Source organism: Aquarana catesbeiana, linkage group LG13 (genome assembly GCF_042186555.1).
Source record: "Aquarana catesbeiana isolate 2022-GZ linkage group LG13, ASM4218655v1, whole genome shotgun sequence".
In the NCBI taxonomy this organism is placed as follows: domain Eukaryota; kingdom Metazoa; phylum Chordata; class Amphibia; order Anura; family Ranidae; genus Aquarana; species Aquarana catesbeiana.
In genome coordinates this window covers 29,306,013-29,316,897 of record NC_133336.1, presented here as the reverse complement: position 1 = coordinate 29,316,897, position 10,885 = coordinate 29,306,013, and positions in this window count along the sequence as shown.

The window sequence follows — 10,885 nt, the reverse complement described above, 5'->3', positions numbered from 1 at the left end:
GCACTTTGACAAAGAAGGTCCGCTGCTTGGTACTGGAAGCATTCTTCCTAGCCATTTAGGATTTCTGTATTAAATTGACTGTCGCCAGAAATAAAAAGGCACCCTACTTGCATTAACCAGTCCTGGCAGGCAGTGACTCTGATTTTTGCTCATCCCACCATTTAAAGGATAAGTTCACCTTTAAACAAAATAAAATTATAACTGCACATTTAAAAAAAAAAAAATTAGCATTTACCATTTTTTTTTTTTTTTAAATTTTTTTTTTTGGTGGGAGCCTGGAACCAGCGTTTAGTGGATAGCTGGTGCCGTGCAGGTCTGCAGACTGTGAGTGTAAGCTGTCTGCTTGTACATCATATGGGCAGGCTGTTTCACACTGACAAAAATAATCAATGAACTACCCCAGCGCTCAACAGAGCCATGGTAGTTCATTGAGAACTACATGCTGTCATCCCGCATGGGATGTCGGCACTTGTAGTTCATTCACAGAACTCTGTGAATGACACGGCCATGTGGGTGGATCCCCACACGGCCGCGCTCATGTCAAAAAGCGACAGCTTGTACAGGGAACTTCTCCCCATGCTGCTGTCATGGGCAGAGGGGAACATGTTGCATGTACCACCTGAAATACAGGTGATAAATGTTCCCAAAGGTGAACTTATCCTTTTACGTCAGGGGGGTCCTCAAACTTTCTAAACAAAGGGCCAATTTACTGTCTTTCAGACTTTTGAGGGGGCCGGACTGTGACCAGTGAAGCAATAAAATGCCCTGCTGTCAATGGGAGAAAACAATGCCCCATAGTTGACATCAGTGGGAAAAATAATGCCCCATTGTTGGTATCGAGAAGAATAGTGCCCCATCATTGGTGTCCGTGGGAAGAATAGTGCCCCATCATTGGTGTCTGTGGGAAGAATAGTGCCCCGTCATTGTCAGTGGGAAAAATAGAGCCCAGTCATTTTCAGTGGGAGGAATAGTCCCCCAGCATTGGTGTCAGTGGGAGGAATAGTCCTCCGTCAGTGTTAATTTAGTCGACTATAACGACTAAAACATGACTAAAACTAAAAGCCAATTTAGTCAAGACTATGACTAAAACTAAATTGCAATTACTGAAATGTACTGGAGATTTTAGTCGACTAAATACGACTAAAACAATTGCAGAAGACTAAAATGGGACTAAAACTAAAATGCCATTTTAGTCCTAAGACTAAAATTAACACTGCTCTGTCATTGGTGTCAGTGGGAGGAATACTGCCCCATCATTGGCGTCTATAGGAGGTATACTGCCCCAACATTGGCGTCTATAGGAGGTATACTGCCCCAACATTGGCGTCTATAGGAGGTATACTGCCCCATCATTGGTGTCAGTGGGAGGAATTAGTCCCCCACTCATTGGTGTCAGTGGGAGGAATAGTGCCCCCGTCATTGGTGTCAGTGGGAGGAGTAGTGCCCCCGTCATTGGTGTCAGTGGGAGGAGTAGTGCCCCCCCCCCCCCGTCATTGGTGTCAGTGGGAGGAGTAGTGCCGCCCCCCCGTCATTGGTGTCAGTGGGAGGAGTAGTGCCCCCGTCATTGGTGTCAGTGGGAAGAATAATACCTGGCCATTGGTGTCAGTGGGAGGAATAATGCCCCAAGAGCTAGATAAAGGCAAGCAAAGGCCTGCAGTTTGAAGACAACTGCTTTAAGCCAAGCTGACCAAAGAATCTTTAGCATCTGGAGTGTCGGATGCTTGTGTCCCCTGCTGCGCACCATTTTTCAACCCATTGGCCTCTGTCACTACGGGACACAGTAATGGCTTTGTGGCTGGTGGGTCGCATCTCAGCTTGCAGTATAAGGTGCTGGCGTCCAGAAATGTCCGATGATGAAGATTTGAGTCACTGTTAGACTGGCAAAGCATATTTATTTATTTCTAATCTTACCGCAGACAGTCACCCTAGGGAAGTGGGGTGAAGCACATTTGCCAGCCACTTGCCCTTCCTATCATTGCTTCTTCCTTGTATTCTCAAATTCCAGCATAGAATTACTTTTCTGCACATCTGATGCTTTCCACTTGAATCACAATTATGCAAATTTTTTTCATTCAGTCTGGAATAGAACACAGTTCATGAATCTCAGCAATGGGGACTCAAGAATTGTGTGACGCTCCCCCACTTCTGCTGATTTCTGCCCTTTAATAGAGAATGGCAGTCTTGTCTAAACAATATGTCAGATTGACACCTATTCTATGAATCGCTGTAAGGATGAAGCTCAGCTATTGAGCTATAGGCAGAGGACTTTTTAATTGCTTAGTAGCGTGGTAGTAACTCCTTTTTGTTTACAGCACCTTCTTCATTTGCAATAAACTGAAATCTATTGTGAGTTAGTTGTAAAGAAGTAGTTAAATATCAACTCCTCTGCAATTAAAGAAGAGAAATAAAATCCTGCAGCTGAGCGCTAAGGCTGATGTCACTCGGGAGTAGTGATGCTGCAGTTTCCTTTTAATTAGAAATTGCTTTTTTTTTTTTTTTTTTTTCCTCCCCCCTTCTCCCCTGCTGAAGCAGATTATATTGTTTTTCTTAGCATAAGTTTAAACGGGGATACGGCTGCCTTGTCATTCATTTATCTATTCTTCCACTCTGTGCCTGAAAATGTGTACTAAGCCTCGTGGAGCTGTACACATTGCCATATGTCCATCAGACCTGGCTTTGCATCATTGCGTCTTGTAACACCTGGACAAGAAATGGAAGTGTAGCCAGATCCTCCTCCCCGTACACCTGGACAAGAAATGGAAGTATAGCCAAATCCTCCTCCCCATGCTTCCCTCCCAGACACTGCAGCCTACAAGGAAAGTCGTGGGGTGGGGTGGGGTGGGGGCAGCAGCAGAGGCAGTGCTGTCTGTCCAGATAGCAGAGGCAAGACTAGGTGTGACCATGGGCTTGTGGATCAGCAGTCATAGTCTCCCCCCCCCCCCCCCCCTGCAACTTCTCCCCACATTGTAGTACAAGCAAGCACAGTTACTATGTGAGAGCGGCAACTCTGCCCTGAATTCAAGAGCAATGCAGCAGGTTGTCACCCCCAACACAGGAAGCTGCATGAGGTGGACTTAACTGGCACGGTCAACCAATATCTGTGACAGAAAACCTCAAAGGAGGGCGCCAGGTCCATGAGTTTAAAAGCAGTAACACTTTATTAAAAACGCTTACATCGAGGTTTCCTGTTGGCAGCGTACAGGGATAGTGCAGGTGGCCATGCAGACAGGCAGCTGTCACGATCAGGTGGAAGACGGCTGTACATCAAGCTTGGACCTGCCTCTCAGATGTAAAACTGGCGGCGTCTGGAGCTCTTGCACGCTACTGTTAGAGCCAAGACGACATGCGAGGGAGGGGGCGGACTGGCCGCAATGTGTTTCCAAAGCCCCACCTCCTCCCTGATTGAGGTGGGGCCTTGGAAACGCGTTTCGGCCCGCCCCCTCCCTCACTATTTGTTTGTGATATATTGCACAGCTAATATCTGTGAGACTTTACAGTAGAAATAAGGAAATCTGTAACTACAGATACACTTACAATTTAAAGGCTTCATCCTTTGGAACATGTTGCACTCGTACTTATGGTGAAAGGTGTAGCATGCTCCAGCTCCTGTCCCCTCTTCTTTGTGACAGCGGGCTGGGGTTCTTCTCCCCACACCCGCTGTCACATATTTATTTATTTATTTTTAACAGCGCAGCTGTGAGGCTCCACCCACACAGCTGCGTCATTCATTCGGATTCCTGTGAATGAATAAACTACAAGTGCTGTCTGCCACTGTGGCAGACAGGCTTGTAGTTTCAATGGGCTGCGAAGAAGCTGATGGGGGGGCTCTTGTAGTCTATGTCCTCCGGCTTTCAAACAGACCTTAGAGGTATGGCCTGAAAGCCTGCAGGGACCCACATGCCTTCCAGGTTCATAATAATAATAAAAAATGCCAAAAAAAAAAAATTCAGCAACAAAAAAATGTGCATTTATTTTTCTTTCTATAAAGGGGAATTAAGTATGTCGGCATCCCTTTTTCTTTTATAAAATTACATCATGTGTGCTCCTAAGAATATTCAACCGTGCAGTTTCAGTGGGAAGAGATATATAGCAGAGTGCAGCTGCACTCGGCGGTTCTGCCATATACAGTTTGTAGCTCATGTTACCATGATTAGTAGACATTTTAGGTAATGGTCTGTGGCGGGGTCAATTGACTGACTCTTATTTATATTTAAAAAAATAAATCTATATATATATATTCCCATTTATAGAGTTGTAGCAAACTAAAGTTAACTTTGCATTTGATAAAAAAAAAGAGGGTCCACATAATTCTTAATATATTAATATTTTTTTTTAATTGTTTTGTAAAATAAAAATTTAGCTATAAGAATGTTTTTAAAGTGATATATTTTGCAGAAAGCTGGAATGTATTAAGTTAATGTGCAGAAATGACTCTATGTACTAGCTTAGTCAACTGACCTTATTTTTTAGTTTAGGTTTTTTTTGCTGTTAACAAATTTTAGGATTAGAAAGCACCAAAACGCTTATTCATCACTCAAAAATATGTAAGATAATAAATGTTGGTGACTTAAGCTCGCCGCCATTCAGTTTGGTCTGAAATAGAGGCAGTCTTTCAGGCTATATTTTATTACGTTGTATGTAAATACTGTATTTATTTTCTCCTGGATAAGGTGCAAATATTTAACCAAATTGTTTACTCGTGTGTTTGTTTTTTTTCTTTCTTTTTTTAGGTGCGCTTATTAGCGATCTTAAAGGCAGCCATCTTGTTTGGCCATGACCGTCAGTTATAAGAAAAAAAAAAAAAGGGGGGGGAAGGTTCCTTGTTGCAGCTAGCAACCAATCGACTTCTCCTTATTATTCTTCCATGCTGCTCTTGGAAAATGGAGGAAATTGATTGCTAAAGGTAATAAGGCCAGTTTTTAATCGCACAATGTTTTTTTTTTATCATGTAGTCCGTTTTTATAGGCATAACTGCCATGGGGATTTGGCTGGGTGAGTCCCTTCCAAGCTACATGGAGCCAAACCCGCCACCCTCATTGGGCGTATCTGGATATGTTTCCAGGGGTCACTTGAGCCTTTCTGTACCCTTAATCCCAAGCAGAGCTAGTGGTTCTTTAAGGCCCCTTTCACACTGGGGCGGGAGGTGCGTCGGCAGTAAAGCGCTGCTATTATTAGTGGCGCTTTACTGTCATTTTAGCGGCGGCATTTCTGCAGCTAGCGGGTGTGGTTTAACCCCCCTGCTAGCGGCCGAGAAAGGGTTAAAAACCATTGCAAAGCGCCTCTGCGGAGGCGCTTTGCCGGCGGTATAGCTGCGCTGCCCCATTGATTTCAATGGGCAGGAGCGGTGAAGGTGCTGCTAGCAGGACTTTTTTTTTCCCGTCCTGCTAGCGCACCGCTCCAGTGTGAAAGCCCTCGGGGCTTTCACACTGGAGACACAGCAGCGGCTGGTTTGGGTCGGTTTGCAGGCGCTATTTTTAGTGCAATAGCGCCTGCAAACCACCCAGTGTGAAAGGGGTCTTATGATTTCGTAAGCCCTGTTCCTTACCTCCAACATCCACTTAACAAGATGGAGTACGTACCCCTTTTTTTTTTTTTTTTTTTTTTCTAAATATTGGCCACAGGTAGGTGTTGCCTTAAACCTATTTAGGAGACTCCAATTGCCGTAGGAATTTGTCATGTTGTGCGATGCTTAAATAGATTTTCGTTTAATATTACTAATTGAAAGGATATATTAGTTCTCTGTAGCCAGTTTGCTTTGGTGCTCAGGGAGGGTGTGGATTTTTCTTTAAAAAAAAAAAAAAAAAAAATCAGGGTAAACCATTTTTGATCCACTAACACGGTCTGCCTAGCTTGACGCTATAGGAACAAATGCGAGATATTTTTTTTTTTTTTTTTTTTTATGCGCCGACTGGGTCCTAAAATCTCATTCCGTCAAACACTTTCTGCATCAATGCAATCTCTATAGGATTTGAAGCACAATAAGCTTTGTGAGACGGGAGAAGAGCTTAAACCAGGGGTACATCTTTCTTTTGGCCCTAGCTGTGCTTATCTTGCAGCAACAGCTGAAAAGCCGCTTAACGTGTACGTACTTCCACATACAGCGGAGACGGCGGGCGGCCTACCACTTCACTAGCGGGGGGTGCTTGTGCGATTCACAAATTGGCTTCCCTCCGCTATCTGTGTAACGGTTACACTTTGACCCTGGCTTAGACTATGCATGTTGTATAATAGGGTGTTTACATATTTTGAATTGAATTTCTATTGGGCTGTATATTCCATTGCGTCAGAATAAAGAAGTTGTCGAATGCTTACAGTTTGCTGCAAGGTTAAGAACCTGCAATACAATTAGATGATTAGAAGTGTAAATTATGTTGTTGATGAAGAAGGGGTTGAAAAGGGTGTGTTTTTGATAGATGTTTGTAAAAAAATTTTTTTTTTTTTTTTTATTTTGTGAACAATGTCCATTGCTTAGTAAGCTTGCTTAGACAATTTTTGATTTGTTAATATTTTACTGTAAAATATAGTGGGAGCTGGATTTTATTTGTGAACTCTTACATAATTAAATATATTCTTTATACATGAATGCCGGTGTATTTCTTTGAATGGGATCTGTTGGTGTACTTTTAAATCTGACTCAAGAACGCTCTACCCGCGGACGTCCGATCGGAAGAAAACCATCTGGCCTTCAGGAAGAAGCTCAAGACCCATCTCTTCTGAAGACCCAGATGGACACTGGCGGCAAAAGCACCTTGAGGCGATTTAGTTCGCATATGTAGCGCTATACAAGTTATTCATTCATTCAAGTATAATGATAGCAGCTAACTTTGCTCCAAGTGCTCTTCAATACTGTCACTCTGGTGATCCACAACTAAAAGAAGACGCAAGGATCCTAAAAGCGAATGCAGCTAGCACTGAATCATATTGTGTAACTGACGCCAAGCACTACCGGCTCAGCATGTGATAAAAAGTAAAAAAAAAAAAAAAGCCCCACCCTTAGCTCACCTTTTATAGGCCACGCCTCTTGCCACACTTCACCGCACTATGTGAAGAGATGAAGCCTTTGAGGTGGGGGTGAAATGTGTCGGAGCGTGGCCTAGGGGGAGCTGAGGCTGTTTTTCACTTTTTATCACATGCTGAGCCTTCCATTACACAATGATTCAATGCAAGTCTAATAATGGTGCTAATTTAGGGCAAATCACTGGTAACTCAGAGCAACAAGATTGAGTGGGGAGGGTTTAACTCCTCTGTGTGGTCATTACTGCGATCTGTCCACATTTTGCACAATTTTTTTTTTGCTTACTTCCTGTTTCTGTTGTCGGTACCACCTAGGACAGAAAGTAAGGGAAGATCTCCACAACTGAGATGCATCTCAACAGTAAAGACCAATACATTTACCAAAGAAAAAGGGGTTTAAATCCAGCATTTCAGTGTCTATGTACAGATAAAGTTATAGTGGTGCGCTTCACCTATTGTAACAATAAACATTCAAGAGAACGGTGAATGAAGGGATGTGGACTGAGGATGAATTCACTGATGTAGAAAATGTTCTCATTGGCATCATCCCAAGAAAATATTTTTTTGGAAAGAAAGGATACTACAAACATATAGCATGGAACTTTGCATATGCCTCTGAGAACATAGAATGCCATAAATATCCGTAAAAAATATATATATTTATTGAATTTTGCACACACACAAAAAAAAAAAATGCTTCATAGGATAAAAACATATTGTATCATACGGTACTAACTGTATAGTCACATAATTATGTAAACTTCAGCTTCTTTGAGACCATACAATCAAGTATAATATGATTGGTGCTCAGTCTGAAGCTGTGGAGCTGGAATAAGTGGGAGTTAAAACCAGAGTTAGAGTATACAAGTCTTGCTGTCTGTTTGCTTGCTGTCTGTTTGCTGGGTTGCATTTTTGGGGCTTTTCCTTTTAGTTTTTAATTTGCCTTTTGCTGTCACTTTTTAAATAGCTTTTTTTTTCTCCTGGTTTCATCAGTCTATCAATTAAGGGGTGTGGTTAATTGCTCACAGGTGCCTATTTAACTGGTTGTAGGACTCAGTCTGAGCATGCTCAGTCTGAAGTTGTGGAGCTTGGTGTAAGTGGATCTGGAATAAGTGGGAGTTAAATTAAAACCAGAGTTTAAAACGGGAGGTTATAACAGGGGTCATAGTACCTGTGTAGTGTGAGTATCTGAGTGTTGTCTGAGTAGTGTGTGTGGATCGTTAGTACTTGTGTATTGTGTACTTGTGTATTGCGAGTGCACGTAGGTCTGTGAGTACCTGTGTATTGTCTTGTTGTGTACCTGTGTATTGTCTTGAGTATTAGTGCCAGGAAGCTAGCTGTTAGGTAATTTGGACAGGGTAAAATCCCCAAATCCTCACTAAATTTAATAGGTACGATGCCCGGCGGGTGTGGAGAGGCGACTCTTTGTACATCTTACCGCATGTATGCGTTCCTTGATCATCCGATCGAGGGCGAATACTGCTGTGCAAAATGTAAGCACATTATTTCCCTTGAAGCCCAGGTTCTGAATCTGGGGAAGCAACTGTCAGCACTGAGAAGTCCCTCCATACTAAAGGTGAGCCAGGAACGTACACGGCAGGTGCCAGCACAGAGGCGGGTGGAGACAAAGAGGTGCAGGCACTAGCAAAGAGTAGATGGGTGACAGTCAGGAGGGGTAGAGGGGGAAGTGCCAGAGAGGCCGATCCAGGACTGGAGCATCCCAATAAGTACGCTCCATTGAGTAACATTGGTGAAACCAGTCAGGGACCAGCACTGCTGGAGATGAGGGACTCTCCTAGCTGCCAGGGGAAGAACTCCTCCAGTGAGAGTGGGGGGGCAGCAAAGGGAAAGGAAAGACAGATTCTGGTGGTAGGGGACTCAATTCTTAGAAGGACAGAGAGGGCAATCTGTAACCAAGACCTGAAGCGCCGAACAGTATGTTGTCTACCGGGCGCTCGGGTTCGGCACATTACGGATCTTGCGGACAGATTACTGGGAGGGGCTGGGGAAGACCCGGCTGTCATGGTGCACGTTGGCACCAATGACAAAGTCAGAGGCAGATGGAGTGTCCTAAAGAACGATTTTAGGGACTTAGGAGCTAAATTGAGGAAAAGGACCTCCAAGGTAGTGTTCTCAGGAATACTACCGGTACATCGAGCCACACCAGAAAGGCAGAGGGAGATTAGGGAAGTAAACAAGTGGCTGAAGAGCTGGTGTAGTAAGGAGGGGTTTGGGTTCCTGGAGGACTGGGCCGACTTCTCAGTCGGTAACCGGTACTATAGAAGGGACGGACTGCACCTAAATGAGGAGGGTGCAGATCTGCTGGGAAGGAAGATGGCCAAAAAGTTAGAGGGGTTTTTAAACTAGGTGATGGGGGGGAGGGACCAGAGACAGTGATAGCCAGCGCGGAAGATATTCCAGAGGGTAGTATTGGGGGCATTAGTGGTAGGTTAACCAAAGCACAAAAACACAAGGTGAGTATAGTAGCAAGTCCTAGTTGCAATCTTGAAACACCCAATACGAGGACAATATGCGACCGGTCTAAACTATGTGGCATGTTCACCAATGCCAGGAGCATGGCGGACAAGATGGGTGAACTAGAGATACTGCTGTACAAGGAGGATTTGGATTTTGTGGGAATTTTAGAGACCTGGTTCAACAGCTCTCATGATTGGCTGGCAAACATTCAAGGGTATACCCTATACTGCAAGGATAGAGAGGGTAAAAAAGGGGGAGGGGTATGCCTATATATCAAGAATAATGTACAAGTGAATGTGAGAGATGACATCACTGAGGGGGCTAGGGAGGAGGTGGAATCTTTATGGGTAGAGCTCCAAAGGGATGAAGCTAAGGGGAAAATAATACTGGGAGTATGCTATAGGCCCCCTAACCTGAGGGAGGAAGTGGAGACGGATCTCCTATCACAAATTGGATTAGCAGCAAGGATGGGAAGTGTTATCATAATGGGGGATTTTAATTATCCAGACATAGACTGGGCGGAGGGAACTGCGCATTCATTTAAGGCTCGCCAGTTCCTTAGTGTCTTGCAGGACAATTTTATGGGTCAGATGGTAGACGCACCAACTAGAAATAAAACATTACTAGATCTACTGATTACCAACAATACAGACCTGATAACAGATGTGGAAATACGGGGCAATTTAGGTAACAGCGATCACAGGTCAATTAGTTTCAGTATAAATCACACAAATAGGAAACGTGAAGGGAACACAAAGACACTGAATTTCAAAAGAGCCAACTTCCCTAAACTACAAACCTTGCTAAAAGGCATAAATTGGGATAAAATATTAGGAACAAAGAATACGGAGGAGAGATGGGTTTGCTTTAAGAGCATATTAAATAAGGGCATTAGCCAATGTATCCCATTGGGTAATAAATTTAAAAGAGTGAACAAACATCCTGGATGGCTTAACTCCAATGTAAAAATGCATATAAAAGCAAAAGAGAAGGCCTTCAAAAAATACAAGGTTGAGGGATCATCCTCAGCATTCAGAATTTATAAAGAATGCAATAAGAAATGTAAGGGTGCAATTAGGATGGCTAAGATAGAACATGAAAGACACATAGCGGAGGAGAGCAAAAAAAATCCCCAAAAATTCTTTAAGTATATAAACAGTAAAAAAGGGAGGACAGACCATATTAACCACATAAAGAATGGGGAAGGACATCTGGTTACAAAGGTTGGGGAGATGAAGGCATTGAATTTATTCTTCAGTCTTCACAAGGGAATCGGGGGGGGGGCTTCAGTAACCAAAATTGCAGTGTTTATCCTCATGCGTAACAGAGGACAGAAATAGAAAAAGACTTGAGAAACGTAACATTAATCACCGGGACCAGATGGCTTGCACCT